The 17,171-nt window shown below is 38.0% G+C and overlaps 1 long non-coding RNA gene and 1 pseudogene across 1 annotated transcript in view; both read right to left on the minus strand.

Moving 5' to 3' along the window:
- The window catches only part of LOC145908056 (uncharacterized), a 47,032-nt gene that overhangs the window by 11,946 nt on the left and 17,915 nt on the right, over positions 1-17,171 (minus strand). The gene's annotated exons all lie outside the window — the stretch shown is intronic.
- Positions 704-3,851, minus strand: LOC145908784 (chymotrypsinogen A-like; annotated as a pseudogene).

A 17,171-nucleotide genomic window follows, 5' to 3' on the forward strand; every position in this document is an offset into this window, starting at 1 on the left:
TTGCCCATGCAGCCTGTCACTTATCAGGGAAATGAATCGGCCCCGACCGCATCTAGCTGCTGTAGCTTCCGGCATAAGTAACAACCTATTTTACTTGTGGGACAAAACGTCACGTACGAATTTCCTGGTTTTTACAGGGGCTTGAATGTCCGTTCTACAACGAAATAAGTGGGTTTAAAACTACAATTTTGTTTTGGATGACGAAACATAACATTAGTACTGCCGTTTAGTTAAAATACAATTGGTCAGCAGCCTGGTATTTGAATATACTTTGACCCAATATACTGTGTAGTGTTGTGACTTGCTCAGAAATTATTTCCTGGTTAGTTAACCGGCAAGATCACATCGCAAGCTGCACTTCGGAATGGGACGATCACGCCTTGTTATGCAAGAGCATAAAGTGTTGTCTGATTACGGTTGTAGAGATCCCCTACGTCAGTGATTACCAACCTTTTTGTGGTTGCGTACCACTTTGGGGATGAAGTAACGAACATTTTGGGATCATTTACGGTTTTTTCAATTTGAACAATATCCGTAAATTGCGAAAAGGTGCTCGCGTACCACCTAGAATGTCGTCTCGTACCACTAGTGGTACTCGTATCACCGGTTGGGAAACACTGCCCTACGTATATGTGAAGGTCGTCTGGCAGTTGCGCTCTAGCGCGTCAGTGCATCCTGACAACATCACGCGTGTCGGTTTCAACAAAAACTCCCCACATATATTCAGAGAACAGTTGCCGGAAAAGGAACATTACAACGAAACGGCGTTAGTTAGTGCACACCGGTTTAGTTGTGTCAATGCAGACAAGAAGATCCTGTTGATCCAATCTTTAACCACAAAGCTTTTGTCAATAAATTTTGAACACACGTGAATAGAAAGTGGATCCTTTGCAAATAACTTTGATGTTGATGTCTTTTTCACAGAAATATAAAAAAATTCTGATCTCATTTCATCACGGTTGTGGCTTAAACGTGCATAACACGAAATGCAAAGAAAACAGGACTTAAGAGTTCGGTTTTATTCGGTAAATATTATGTCGTTGTAGCTGTCAAGAATAACATGTTTTAATTAATCTGTTCTTCTGGCACAAGTAAACGTACACTTTTATTCACTGACGTTTCATCTGCTATCCAGCAAGGTTTCCTCAGGGTCAATAAAAGTTATGTTTTATTGTGCCAAGAAGAACAGATTACTAAAAAAGTAGTTTTTAAAACACAATTAAAAATCTTTGGATGAAAGTCAAATACACGAGTACAAACGCACACAGACACAATCAGTAATGTTGGCAATATTTGTCAAGCACTCGGAAAGATCGAACGTCGCTCATAAACTGTTCATCAGTTGGTCTCAGTCGCATTTTGAGGTAAAGCCAACGAACATAGCTTGACACCCTCGTGTAAATCCCAGGTTTGTTTACGTTTCCACAACCGATGCCCCAACTTGTGATACCCCAGATAGTGTGACGTGCCGTGTTGGGGTCTAAACATGCCAAAGGACCGCCACTGTCACCCCGACACGTGTCAGTGCCATCTTTCTGGAATACAAAAGTGCCAACAGTTAAAAAAAATGCGATTTCCAAGTTACAATTTTTTTTACAGTTGCCCTAAGTGTTTATATTACACGTGCAAGCCATGATAACCGAAAATGTACGTTTGGTTCAATTGCTGAACAAACAACACGAAAAATACACAAGTGCTTCTGGCAAAAAAAACTACCTGCAAATGCAAAGGTTAAAACAGACATCGAACAATCGCAACAACAACAAAAATTACAAAATGTTGCATTCCAAACTAAACAGGAAAGCAAGAGGTGTTTGATAGATTAACTTTAAAAGGCAGCATGGGTATTGAAAATTGTTGTTCTCACCGCAGCGCACATCATGGAGTGCTTAAGGTAGTCAACACCGAGCAGTCGGCTGCAATTCTCATTTGGAAATATGCTCACTGGCGCCTGCTGGAGGCAGGGTGGATAATCCATGGGGTTAACTGCCGAACAACAAGCATGTTGTGATGTGATTCTTAAAGGTTGTGGTTGGCAATACTTCTGCAAGTTTCGTCAACACCGCATCACAGTGTTCGTTGTTGTAACTGACAAATGTTATATATGCTGACCGTAGATTGAATGCGCTGTACTATGAAATTGTACCCACAGAATACAGAGGTTAATTCATAGCGCGTAGGTGTTAGAGATGCTTCCATATCGGTTTGTGGAAAGATTTGGGAAAAGGAACTTGGAGTTTTTCAAAAACCCTTGTCTAGGTGCAAAATACTGAAGTGAATAACCTTGAATTAGAAGCCAAAACCTAGATTGTTAAACATACATTTCAAACACAACATGTTTTTTTATCATCAGTGCTGTACTACACGATTATAAGCTGTATCGAATGCATCACCTACATTGGCTGGCAGGCGGATGGAAAGTCAATTTTGAAACGTGTTTTAAAAAAAGTCCAGCATTCCAGTTTTTACCGTTTTATTCAAAAACCTTATCTAATGACGTAACTGTCGATAAACATCTGATAAAGCGACTCATGCTCAGAAAAACATAAAAAACTTACAGTGTCTGGGACCATGCGCCCCCCACCCAGATATTCCACATCGAGATTGTGACGAAAACTTGGTTTTGTCCGAGAGGCAAACATGCTGGTCGCACAAATCGACTGCAGCCATAGAAATAAGTTTAAAATGAAACACTGATATCTCCACGTAATATTTAATAACTCCTAGCTTCGGGCGTATTACGTTTACGTTGTGTAAAAACCAAGGCAATGCATTCTAATTTAGAATGTACCAGGACCCTTGTGAATTTATCTTACTTGAATGAAACGCATTGTCTCAATTTAATCAACGCCAAGTCGTTGGTTGGACTCGAATGATACGAGTAGTAAGGATGTCTGTAAACCTCTTCAATATCTAGGTCATGTGAATCCTCTACGCCCTCTGATTGGCTGAATTGGAGTCCGTCACGGTTGTAGTAATCGCCCACCCGAACGATCGTCTCATTGGTGAACCTGTAACCATGGAAATGGTTCCCATGGTAAATTGTTTTAACTCTATGGCACTCCATATCAACAATGAAATTTTTTAAGACCTTATTTCGTGATATCCTTATGTACAAAATGAACTTGATAGCTGAAAGCATTATCGTTCGTAGGAGTCCTGTGGACCCCAAGTGGAAAACCTTGTCGTAGGAAATCAAACTTAAAATCGACACCAAATTCTCACAACGCGCACCGAAATGCAAACTTTTTGCGAGCCTGAATCTGTCTGGAACTTTGTGCTAATTTATTCCATCATGAAAGAACTTCGGAAATTACTCACGATTTCGAACGGGATTCGACACAATGCGGCTGTGAGGACGTAACATCTGTTGATGAGAGTTCCTCCGCAAGAGTGAGGGGTGCGGCCTCTTAATGGATACTTCTTACGTATGGAAACCTGTTAGAATGACAAAAATACCTCGTACACTTGATGTAAAAATGAAGATTAAGCTTATAGTGGTTCTTAACCGGTGAAAAATTCACTAGTAGGGGGAAATTATGGGTTTGTGGGTTATTAGTCGGCACCGAAATATACAAAAGTAGTTACAAGAGAAATATTATGATCTGTATTTACTGTGTGTCGTGTGGTTTTTGGCAATTGGTCATGCCATGCGGCCGAAAAAGTAAAAAAAGGATAACAGATATAGCAAAAAAACAATCATTAAATTCTACATTTAAAAATTTGGATACTGGTGGGAAAAAGGGATCCCGATTAAATTTAAGCTGGGAAATGAGATGAAAAATGGTTAAGAACCAGCACTGTTACAGACACACGTGTACATGGAAGTAAGCTTTTATGAAAGCTGGCATCTGACTGACAGCGAATATAAGGCATGGGTTTTAAAATGAGCTCTCCTATAATTGTACGTTTCTACATAACTTTGCAAATCTCCCATAAAATCATTTACCTGCAACGGCTGACTCCCGGGGTTGGCGTTGACCCCTTCCACTATTCTCAATCCGTCTTTGACCTCAGGACAGAAAGCCGGAACAGGAATGTCGGTGGTGGCTCCTTGCAGTTTGCTACCTGGGAATATACGAACAAAATATACTGGCTGTTGATAAGACGTTGAATAAAGTTGACAACACAAATGACACGTTTGACCGAGTTGTGCATCCCAGTAATAAATTGTGGAAAACTTCGTACAGCTAACCTAAATCTTGGTCAGTTAAAAGCCGAAAATGTTCCGTCCTTTGCGAGTTGTAAACAGCAATGTGGTTGGTTTCGCTAATGGAAGGCAATCTTTTCGTAATTCTAAACAGCAGAGAGCAACTACATGAAAATCATTTAAAATCTCAAACTTTTTCCGAAAAGAGTTAACATTGTTGAATATTCAGCAATTATAGTATTAGAAGTATTGAATATAAATTGTCTTTACACATCACAAAGCCAGTTATCTTTTGGTAGAAAGCATTATCCATTCTTTTCTAGTTACAAATGCATTACTTTTTCGACCCAACATTTAAGCATAGGCAATACATATATATATTTTTCACTATATTGTATACAATAACAAACTAATGTTAGCTTACGGTAAGACGTAGGTAAGAGCTCCATGATGGATATGGTGTGAATACGAATAATGATTTAAAACTTAGTCCCTCTGCTTAATCTTGCCCTGCCCAGACGACAAAAGGGCCTTGCACTCCATTCATTTCCAGTTGGTCCGTTCTTGATGATTAGCTGTGTGGTACATACAAAGCGAAACCATTACAACCAGCAAGTTTATTCCATTCAATGTTTTACAGTATGATAGTTTGTATTATCAAAATCTCCTGATAGCAATATACCCAACAGAAACACATTCTACTTGAATAAGCTATACTGATCATGTTTAGAAGCATAGGCGATACATATACATATGAATATATCAATTGAAAAGCTTGTGAAATACCAACTCCGGATTTATTACAGAACTTGCTACAGTAAGTTGAAAGTTCGTTCAATTTATTGTAACCTATTCCACCGACCAATGGCATAATAAATTTAGAATGGCTTGACAGCGCCGTCTAGCGGATGAACCAAAAGAAGGCACTAAAACATACGAACTTTTAATTCTTGCTGATTCTTTTTGAAAATGGTTTGTTCATACCAAAATAATGTTTTTGAGAAGTACATTGTTAGTTATCTAGCGGAAATTTAAATTCCCAAGGTTCATTAGAAACTTTTCCAGCGACCAACGGTATATTTAATTTAAAATTGCTTGGCAGCGCCGTCTAGCGGATGAATTGCCCGATAGCACTAAATGAACTTTATGTTCTTGTAAATTCTTTTCAAAATGGTTTCTTTATGTCAAAAATATTGATTTTGTGAAGTACATTGTTAGTTATCTGACTTAATCTTGCATGCCTCGTGTTGTGACACAAGTGACCTGCAGTAACCCCGACGGACTGTACCGTTACAGAGGTGGTTTCAGTTTCTTCTCACTAAAAGATATGCTGGGGTGATAGTTTGCTTATCAAGCTATTAACGGTCGTTATATTGCTGCTTTTCTATGTCGCGTGATTAATTTACTAGTGTAATAACACGAGGCATGCAAGATTAAGTCAGATAACTAACGTGATTAATTTACAAAACTATTGAACAATAGCGTATACCGCCACTGAACCGCAACTCACATCTAGGTTTGAGGCAAGGAAAATGTTTAAACCCCTCCGGACTCGTGCAAGCAAAGGAAACTTTCGGCACAGGAAATGCGTGCAGAGCATAATGGATTAGCGATCCATCGTCTTAACCACTAGGCCACCTCGTCGTCCAAAACCTGTTGTTAAATGAAATATTTATGTGAGATTTGTTTGGAAAAAATATTGTCTTGTAAAAACTACTTTAGTTTGGTTTGATATTGTCGTATACGATAAATTGCACTTACATAAACTTGATAGATGGTTTGCCACATCCTTTGATAGTTCAGTTGGTGCGGCGGTAGAGTTTATCACAAATACATCTGAAGTACATGGCATTTTAGGTAAAAGTACGTTTGAAAAAGAATGCATTAAACTAACTGGTTTTGCAAGATTTCTTTCTTCCTGAGTATTACAAATGCCTTCACTATCTTTAGTAAATGGAAAGCATGAAAACTTTTCCATTCAAGGTTAGCAATTGTTACAGGTGTAAACAAATTTTTTGTGCTGTTTTGGTAAACTTTGCCCATCTTCAAAAAAGTACAGTACATAACAAATGCGCTGCGTTCAGGTCGCAGTACTTTAGACAACTTGGCCATCCTGTCTGTGCACTGTACTTTGTTATATTATTTACAAATGTTCAGAAGTAGTTTTTAGGGCGCAATTACAAACCTTGTAAACGATGATTTGTTTAAAATTATTTCATCCTGGTCAATTAAATGCCTTGTTGGTTTTTGAAACTATAAAACTGTCAAAATCACAACAAAAAATTTAAAAAAAACACACAAACCGGCGCAGTCTCAATCAATAATGTTGGTAATATTTACCAAGAATCCGATAAGATCGAACAAAGCTTGACACCCTCGTGTAAATCCCAGGTTTGTTTACATTTCCACAACCGATGCCCCAACTTGTGATATCCCAGATTGTGTGATGGTTTATGTCATGCGCTGTCGTTCTGAAAAACAAAATTGGAAATTGTTTGTGGTAATATGTTTAGATGAACAAGAATGACTCGATTTAACCATAACTTGTGTTTCTTCGGTTTGACGTTGTAACACTTAAATCATTTTAACCTGTTGTCATTTTTGACAAACAAGTTGCAGATTTTAACAACTTTTTGTTAGTTTTTAAACTGGGTTAAAATATAATCAATCATATTATTCATCAATACTTCATTATTTTGTAACAATTAAATAACAATGACTTATATCAATGGTGGGGAAGGTCAACTATAAAAACAACATAACCCGTCTCACACAATTTATGAAATAGCATTTATGCAAAAGTTTTTGTGTTGATTAAAAGCAATACTGCTTACCGTATGTTTGTCATCTTTCATTGTCATTTTCTGTTAAGAGTAAGATTGCATTCTATCGGAGTGTGTTTAACTTCTAATACTACAATTTGGGTGTTTTTTACCCAGGATTGCAGAGAAGTATTGGTGTTTACAACAACTAAATTATTTCCAGTCGTTATTTTCCAATCCTCAGGTTGGCATCGCTATGACTCTGCAAAAACAACACTGGTATTTAATGACTTTGCAATTAAAAGCACCAATGTTTGTAAATGAGTTTTAGATAAAGACGTTTTTCTTTATGGTTCTTTTGCTTTTGTCAATAAATTCGACAAACAACAACTACAGTCAGACCTTTTTAATCTAAACTGCTTCGTTTCATCTAATATGTTTTAGTCTGCATAAAGAGCCATCCAGCACATACTTTTATTAAATTCCACTTAACATATGTAGAGGTCAACATAAAATCAAAAATGTGTTTGCTCTTTCTTTATTAACAAAGTCGTTCTAACCTTTTTTGCACCAACTACAAGGATTTAATGTAGGGCAGGCAAGTTGTTGGTGACCTTGTGAAAATTAGAGGTCATGACATTCTTTTTTTGTGTGTTTGTTTTGACCACACAGGGATTTGAATATTCTTGATGTTGCCTTGGTGATGTTTTATTCTTCAGTGCAACCTGGTGGATAAATGTAAAATGAAAGGTTTTGGGACCACTGTCGACCCGCAACTAGAGTACCACTGAAACTTGGCAAATCTCAAACAAATGCATAATTATGATAGCCAAACATAACATGGTTTTAATGTAATAAAACTAAAAAAATAGTTGTCTAATAATGCTACAAGAAATTACTGTTGTAAAGTTTATGCAACAAAATAATGTTATATAGGCATAGTTACACACACTTGTGATAATATAGCAATATCAATACCAAGGAAAAAGTATCACATAAGTTTTCTGTATTTCTTTCATTGAAATTTACGTACAACAAAGTTAAATACCGCTTGTGGGGCAACCCAACTTTTTTGAATGCGACCTCTTGTTCAGATCAAAATTTCCTGGGATTCGTTGTGTTGGTCAATTATCTAATTCAGTGACTCTAGACCTCTTTGTCCTGGCATACAAAGTAGTCAGAAAAGCCATTGACCCCTTTGATGTTTTGATAAATCTGTTCCTGCCAAGATTAAAGTATGGGGTAAAAGTCACAATGTGTTTTCCATATAACCAGGTTGTTACTTGCTTCTACTGTTTTTCATATATCCATGCTCATATTGTAAACTGCACATACATTTTTTGAAAAATAGGGGTTTATAAATCACTTAGAGTGAGTATTTAGAGGTTGTGGCAGACTCCCTGACAACGCTCTATGGAGGGGGTCGGCAACCCCTGGCACATTAAGTTAATATTCATGGCATGCCAAGTGATTTAGAAGTTCATACTTCAGTACTTTTACATGCGTTCGGGATTGGCTTGCGTTGCAAAGATACATAAAAAAAGATAAATGTCGAAGAATTGCACAAATTTACACAATAAAATTTATATAATGATATAAGTAATGAGGCGGTGGCAACACAGTGGTAACAAGGTACATTCTCTGGTTTGCACATACATAATTTATAAACACACATGTAATGTTTAAAACGTTGCTGACCCCTGCTGCCCTGACACTGGTAAAGAACCACTGGTATAAGTTTAAAATTCCCCCCAAAAAATTAACTATCTTTTCCAGAAAATTTCACAAGCCCTGCATATATATATATAATTTACTGTGACATGAAGCCCGACGGCAGCACTGGTTTTAACTTTTACATGGACATAGTGTTTCACCTTGATTGTCTTCAGAGGTTTGCATCCAGTGTTTGTGAAAATCTTCTACTGGTTGTTTGGCGGGAAAAATTGTCACGAGCCAACATCAAGCTGCACTGATGAGACCTAACAGATCATAACATTGGCCCCGTCGTCCAGTCTGCAACTCACTTAATATGATTTCTGTTGAAAAAATTTATACAATAATTTAGTTTGGGGTCAGCATGATGACTAGGACTTCTTTTAGTGACAATTCATTGCATGGATTAGTGATGTTTTTCGGAGCCATTAAGATTGTTCTCATTATTTTTTTATTCGGATTTTGAACAAAATTTACTCTAGGATTTTTTTATCTGGATTGACTCGAGGATTCATTTTAAAATAAACCCAGCAACCAACATTAACACAGCGCACAACTAAATTGCAAGTAAGTATTTGTGTACAACAGACCAATACAAGACATACACTTACTTCATTAACCAACATATTCTCTTGTAACTTGATTCATGGGCGTTGTCAGTTTGTGGGAGTTTCACTCTTCATTGGCAATGAGATTTCGTACATTTAAAACCAATTCATTCAAAAATCAGATATTTTGGGGACAGTTGAGGTTTTAGTTTTATTCCAGGACCAAGTAGATCCGTCTGTTACGTTCCTACATGACAACATTCTATTCCACAAACAACACCTGGTATTCTCTTCTGAAAACTGGAATAAAAATGTCGGAAAACTTTCGTCTCACTTTCTGCTCCAGACATATTTCACTTTATGTATTTCGTAGCAATTTTATTCACAGTAAAAAACATTTATTTTGAACAAATCACAAAAAAAACACAAATAATTCTGAAAGTCTCGCGTTTTGTTTCAATCCGGACCACTGGAGTCTACATCGGATGAGAGGAAGGAATATTTACTGATCATCCAAACCCTCAACTTCCGACTGAAAAAAAATCACAAAACTTTTAATTTCATCAAAATTAACAAAACCATGTTTTAATGCAAATATAAATTAAACTAAATTCTTACCGGGTTTTCCAGTTTTTTATTCTCTTCTCTCAAGAATGGAATAGATTCGCTGATACGTTTTGATTTCATCAACTGCCTGTTGCAAATTTTCTTCTGCAAATTTTAAACAGGTTTTTCAAATAATAAATCTATGTTACTGTGGTTTCTTGAGAAACAGTGAGCTCTAGCATCTATGTTTGGCTGGTTTATTTTTAGTGCAGCATGCTGCATAACCACAACGTAAATTGAGGATAAGCATTTATCAGTAAAATTCTATTGTGATGGTAACGTCTAATGCCACAGAAAAATGATAAAATCCCAAGTACAAAAACGGGAAAAATTTTGTCTGCTGTTTAGTTTTTTAGCCATCCGTATTATGTATTGTCGGTTTACCCGTTGTCGGGGTATGTCCCCGCTGGGTGACCGTGGGGTACGACTGCGTATCGGCCTCGCACCTTACGGATCCGACTGAGCCTCGTTGGCAACTCGGCCTCGTAGGCAACTTGCCTTCTCTATCTCAAGGTTTACTGTTGGAGTTAAAGAACTCCTTTACACAAGTCTGTGCGTCTTCTAAATAGTCTAACTCCCGACTAAACACATACATCCACCAAGCTTCAAGCCAGTCCAAAGTTGTTCATAAATCCATTTATTGATATAATCCAACGAATAAATCCAAGTACAGTACAGTACAATTGGGGCTCCTATACAGTGTACTAAAGCAGAACCAACAGCCTAGACCCTTACACAGCAACAGTTAAAACACACTGATTTTGAAGGCGCTAGTCGCTCTGCTTATATAGTCTGCGGTTGTTGCGCAACTTGAATGCAACTTGAAGTTGACCGATTTGGTCGATTACGTCAGTTATTTATATAGCTTAATTAACTAAGTGCCCTAATAGGTTATTTATGTATAGGTAGACTTTGTTTTCAGAATAACTAAAAGTAGTTATGTTTATTTTAGCTTTATTTATCATTTGCGAAAGAAGTACTTGTGTTTAAATCAACCTTTATTTATTATTTGCCAAAGAAATGTCTGTAATTATTTTAACTTGATTTACATAGTTAGTTTGGTTGCCTAAGTTACCTATATGACTTTATTGCCCAAATTACATCGTTTATAACACATCTATAATGTGGCTGCTTCTACCGGCTACAATTTTTTCACCTGCCACCAGCTCGGCAGGTTTTTCCTATTAAATTGTCCGGTCAGGAATTGACCTAAACCGGAAATGAGTTCTTCTTTTTTCCCATGTCGTTTTATTGGACATCACAACTTGGACATGCGTTGAACGCGTGATTACAGTGACTTTGGTTTTAACTCTCGGTCATAACATAGTTATACGCTTTGGGCCTTTTATAGTATATACATGTGTTGTGTGGCGACATAATACCCCCCCGCTTGTCTGGTACTTGCGGTCCATATATGAACGCAAGTTGTTGGTTCTGTTGAAGAGAGCGACGTACAAAGTACACTCACAAATATATTTTATAGTACACCAAAACATATATATATATATTTACACAAATTTCCGTTGTTCGATTGTAACATATATACATATAACAAAGCAATCACGGGACACAATTGTTTAGACTTGGAGACATTTACAAAGATATAATTGTAGATCTATAGATTATTTTAGTACATTATGGAGAGCAACGAGAATACATATACACAAATTTTACATTGATACATAGGCGATAGCTGTTGTTATTAACACAGTAACAAGCGTATAATTGATGTTAAGTAAGCGTATGATTATTAATAGTTGCCACTATGTGGACTATATATCTCTTTTATTATTTCGCTTTGTCGCTTTGCGAAACTGTTTATAGCGTTATTAGGCTTTACACCATTGAAATTGCAAGCAAGGTGTAAGTAGGTGCACGCGCATTCGTTGTTTGTATCGTGAAATGGCTTGAAAAATTGCTTCAAAATTTTGAACTGTGGAAGAGTGATTACATAGGATACCAACTACTTCCACGTTTATGCGCTTGGTGCCATTAAATATCGGTAAAAGTGAGATATTGGACAGAAGTGTCCTCATGAACAAGGCTGTAAATGGCTGTAAAATGCCTTGTGTGTTGAAGATAAAAACGCGATTCGCATTCCTCGAGGTAAATACAAATCGCGAACTAAAGTGAAGATCTACGTTATTTATTGCAAGAAGACCCATTCCACGTCACCCGACTGGGCCCAAATCAGGTTCAGTGGAACGGAGTCTTGTCGCGAATAGATTCCAAACGTAGGGATCTCATGACTTATATTTATTTGAACAGCACAATTGCATTAATATGTCGGCTGCCGCAGTCACTGATCGAGTGACCCCATTCAGTTATTATAAGGTTTTGTGGGGTTGATCACTGCTGATGTTTACGTGTTGAAGGATGCGCGTCGCATAAGATAGCTGCCTCAGGAATTTATATCCTGATTTGAGAGATGCAGAAGGAAAGGCGATGCACGTTGCATGAGATTACATTGGCGGAGTGAAATTGTGTTAAGCATTGATTCGGTTCTTATACATATATAAACACATATAACGTTTTGGTGGGTCAAACATAAAAAATGTAACGAATCTATGTAAAAATTGTGCGTCGTTGATTTATCAAAATTCTTGCAGATGCCGGGTGTTGGAAATTTTATGCGGCCTTCAGTAAACACAGACGGCTCACTATATTTGTAAATTGTAATAGTCTTGTGACTTTATGGATGACTTCACCAAGACCGGAGTAGTCATACCTTGAAATTTCATGGCGGTCATTTCGCATGATGGTCGCTTCTGACTGATTCATACGGAACTGTTCGCAGTTGAATTTGGAAAAAGATTTTCTACTTCCATCACCAGAAAAAGAAGAGTTGGCATATGGTTTTTGTTGCAGTTGAACAGACTGCTTTGGTAAGCGAGGATTGTTTCCTCCTGTAATTGTTACATTGCTAATTTGGCGTTTTCTGGCCTTTGAGTATCTGGCTTTTTTAGTTTCGTGCAGAGACAGCTTATTTGCGGTTGAAAAAGAATGAAGTTTAGTTTTTTGTTGATGTTGGGGCACGTCTGTTGAGCTAAGTGTGTTTGCCACAACAATGCTAGGCTTGTCCTTTGTAGTTGTTTTGATAAGAGTGTTATTTGCATGACTGTCTCGATGCGGAACTTTTACAAGCACTGTATTTATTTGCTTTGAGCTTTCTTTCATGTTAAATTGAACTGATTTCCTGTTTTGTGATGACTGCAACAGATTTTTATCAGGTCTGATAAACAAGTCATGCTTTTGAAGGAAGTAGTATCCGAGAACAGGTCTTTTAACTTTGCAAACAGAGAAAGTTACAGGCATGTTGCCGAAGCCAATGTCAATGTTAAGTACAGTTTGTCCAAAGTAGGGTATGGGCTCTCCGCCTGGTCCAATAAAATCTGATTCAACTTCTTGGGTGTGGTGCTGTGTAACTGGGAGGAAATTTTTGGATGATCCAGTGTCCAACAGAAATGACATTTTATTATTTTTGTCGTAGACATGCGGCAAAGAGTTTGAGGCCGACTCGGAATATTGCCGTCGATTTGGTGCTTTTGGAATCTGATTCGGTCGGTTCATAGGCTTACAGATGTTGATATTATTGACTTGATTGTAACTGCAAGGTTTGTTGCATTTTAACGCCTTGTCACCAAAGCGTGCATGATAAAAACACAAGCCATCTGTTGACTGGTGTTGGTGCTGGGTAGACTGAGTATTTATTTGCCCTTGCCTTTGGTATTGTCGGAAGGGCTGTCTGTGATTTCCTTGTTGTGGCTCGTAATAACCGTTTTGATTTCTACACTGTTGTGCATATTCTTGTCTTGTCGGGCGGTATGAAAACTTTCGTCGGTTGGTCATATTGTTACTTTTGTTTTGTTCAACAAAATTTCTGCGACTTTGTTGTCTTTGATTGCTTATATCAGACTTTAACTCAGTAAACAGTTCTTGTATCTGACCGGTAATTCTCTGCATTTCATTATTTTGTGTCTGATCTTCCGGTACACTATAATCAGTTGGCGTAATGATTCTGTCAGCCAGCAACCCCAGCTCTTCTAGAGATATGTCTGGGTGTTGGGCGCGAAGTACATTGCTGACGTCCCTTGGCATTTTATCAAGAAAATTGTCCACCACAATTTGGCGTGTTGTCTCGTCATAGATTGGGTCTTTTGCGCACACTGCGCATAATCGTCCCATGAAAGTTGAAGGAAGTTCACCTGAGTCTAACCTCAAAGATTTCAGCTTTGAGAGCCAAGCTGTGCTGCTTGTTCCAGTGGACAAGCGAATTAAAGAATTTTTCAGAGTTGTATAAGGGGTAAGTGAAATAGCTGCCTGTGCAATAACGTGCTCATATCTGGCACATTGTTCTTGTGAAAATCCTGACAAAAGTTGAGCAAATTTGTCTCTGTCGTCCATTATATTATACGTTTGAAAGTATCGGTCGAGGTACAGAAAATAAGAGCGGTAGTTGTGTTGCGACCATAGTTTTGGAATTTTAATTCCAGCTGTGAAGTTAAACGTTTGACGTGGAAAAGGTGCGTTTGTAAAAACATGTTGGTCGGTGTTGGATGGCCTTATGTCAGCATGCTTATCTTGGGAGGGGGGTATGCTAAATGGGTTTCTGCCCAAACTTTCTACATCATTTGTGTTTGGTCTGGGGGAAGTGCGACCTGAAACTGTGGGATTATCAGGTGGCAGTGTGTTTCCTTGATTTTCAGCCCACAAGGTGTCGACTGGGGCTTCCATACTTGCTCTTATTTGAGTTTGATATCTAGTTCTAGATGCAATTGAGTTACCAGGTGGTACAGTTTTACGTTTTTTATTGCCTTTCTCAGCCAAAGTTGCGGACTTTACCACGTGCGGCAACGTGATGATTGTATATTAGCGTTTTGATGCAATAAATGTTTGTTGAATAAGCTGTTCTCCCTGATGGCACTTTCCTGTAGTTCCAGTGTTCTTTCTCCGTATGGGATGTAATTAGATACAAGCTGTAGTAAATCCAATAGTAAGGTTAATCCGTTTGGCGCTTGTCCGGCCTAATCAGTGTATTCTTTTCTTTGAAAAGGATGAGGGCAGACCAGTTGCGGGTATAATCCGTTATCCGTATAAATCCGTTAATCCGTATAAATCCGTTAATCCGTATAAATCCGTTAATCCGTATAAATCCGTATAAATCCGTATAAATCCGTATAATTCGTATAATCCGAACAGTTGCCGGAAGTTGTCTTCTTGTTTGTTAATGACTGGTGCAGTTGACTGCTTGCTGTTGCTGTGCTGGGTAGGCTGCTGGAACTGGAACGGGTGTGAATTAACCCGTTCGGCGGGAAATTTGGCTGCTAAATCCGAGAATGGTCGGAATAATATCCGGACAAGTTTTGATGACACTGACTTGTGCAGTGAACTCGCCAAACTTCTGGGCACCAGTTGTCGGTTTACCCGTTGTCGGGGTATGTCCCCGCTGGGTGACCGTGGGGTACGACTGCGTATCGGCCTCGCACCTTACGGATCCGACTGAGCCTCGTTGGCAACTCGGCCTCGTAGGCAACTTGCCTTCTCTATCTCAAGGTTTACTGTTGGAGTTAAAGAACTCCTTTACACAAGTCTGTGCGTCTTCTAAATAGTCTAACTCCCGACTAAACACATACATCCACCAAGCTTCAAGCCAGTCCAAAGTTGTTCATAAATCCATTTATTGATATAATCCAACGAATAAATCCAAGTACAGTACAGTACAATTGGGGCTCCTATACAGTGTACTAAAGCAGAACCAACAGCCTAGACCCTTACACAGCAACAGTTAAAACACACTGATTTTGAAGGCGCTAGTCGCTCTGCTTATATAGTCTGCGGTTGTTGCGCAACTTGAATGCAACTTGAAGTTGACCGATTTGGTCGATTACGTCAGTTATTTATATAGCTTAATTAACTAAGTGCCCTAATAGGTTATTTATGTATAGGTAGACTTTGTTTTCAGAATAACTAAAAGTAGTTATGTTTATTTTAGCTTTATTTATCATTTGCGAAAGAAGTACTTGTGTTTAAATCAACCTTTATTTATTATTTGCCAAAGAAATGTCTGTAATTATTTTAACTTGATTTACATAGTTAGTTTGGTTGCCTAAGTTACCTATATGACTTTATTGCCCAAATTACATCGTTTATAACACATCTATAATGTGGCTGCTTCTACCGGCTACAATTTTTTCACCTGCCACCAGCTCGGCAGGTTTTTCCTATTAAATTGTCCGGTCAGGAATTGACCTAAACCGGAAATGAGTTCTTCTTTTTTCCCATGTCGTTTTATTGGACATCACAACTTGGACATGCGTTGAACGCGTGATTACAGTGACTTTGGTTTTAACTCTCGGTCATAACATAGTTATACGCTTTGGGCCTTTTATAGTATATACATGTGTTGTGTGGCGACATAATACCCCCCCGCTTGTCTGGTACTTGCGGTCCATATATGAACGCAAGTTGTTGGTTCTGTTGAAGAGAGCGACGTACAAAGTACACTCACAAATATATTTTATAGTACACCAAAACATATATATATATATTTACACAAATTTCCGTTGTTCGATTGTAACATATATACATATAACAAAGCAATCACGGGACACAATTGTTTAGACTTGGAGACATTTACAAAGATATAATTGTAGATCTATAGATTATTTTAGTACATTATGGAGAGCAACGAGAATACATATACACAAATTTTACATTGATACATAGGCGATAGCTGTTGTTATTAACACAGTAACAAGCGTATAATTGATGTTAAGTAAGCGTATGATTATTAATAGTTGCCACTATGTGGACTATATATCTCTTTTATTATTTCGCTTTGTCGCTTTGCGAAACTGTTTATAGCGTTATTAGGCTTTACACCATTGAAATTGCAAGCAAGGTGTAAGTAGGTGCACGCGCATTCGTTGTTTGTATCGTGAAATGGCTTGAAAAATTGCTTCAAAATTTTGAACTGTGGAAGAGTGATTACATAGGATACCAACTACTTCCACGTTTATGCGCTTGGTGCCATTAAATATCGGTAAAAGTGAGATATTGGACAGAAGTGTCCTCATGAACAAGGCTGTAAATGGCTGTAAAATGCCTTGTGTGTTGAAGATAAAAACGCGATTCGCATTCCTCGAGGTAAATACAAATCGCGAACTAAAGTGAAGATCTACGTTATTTATTGCAAGAAGACCCATTCCACGTCACCCGACTGGGCCCAAATCAGGTTCAGTGGAACGGAGTCTTGTCGCGAATAGATTCCAAACGTAGGGATCTCATGACTTATATTTATTTGAACAGCACAATTGCATTAATATGTCGGCTGCCGCAGTCACTGATCGAGTGACCCCATTCAGTTATTATAAGGTTTTGTGGGGTTGATCA

Source organism: Ascidia mentula, chromosome 7 (genome assembly GCF_947561715.1).
Source record: "Ascidia mentula chromosome 7, kaAscMent1.1, whole genome shotgun sequence".
Lineage (NCBI taxonomy): Eukaryota > Metazoa > Chordata > Ascidiacea > Phlebobranchia > Ascidiidae > Ascidia > Ascidia mentula.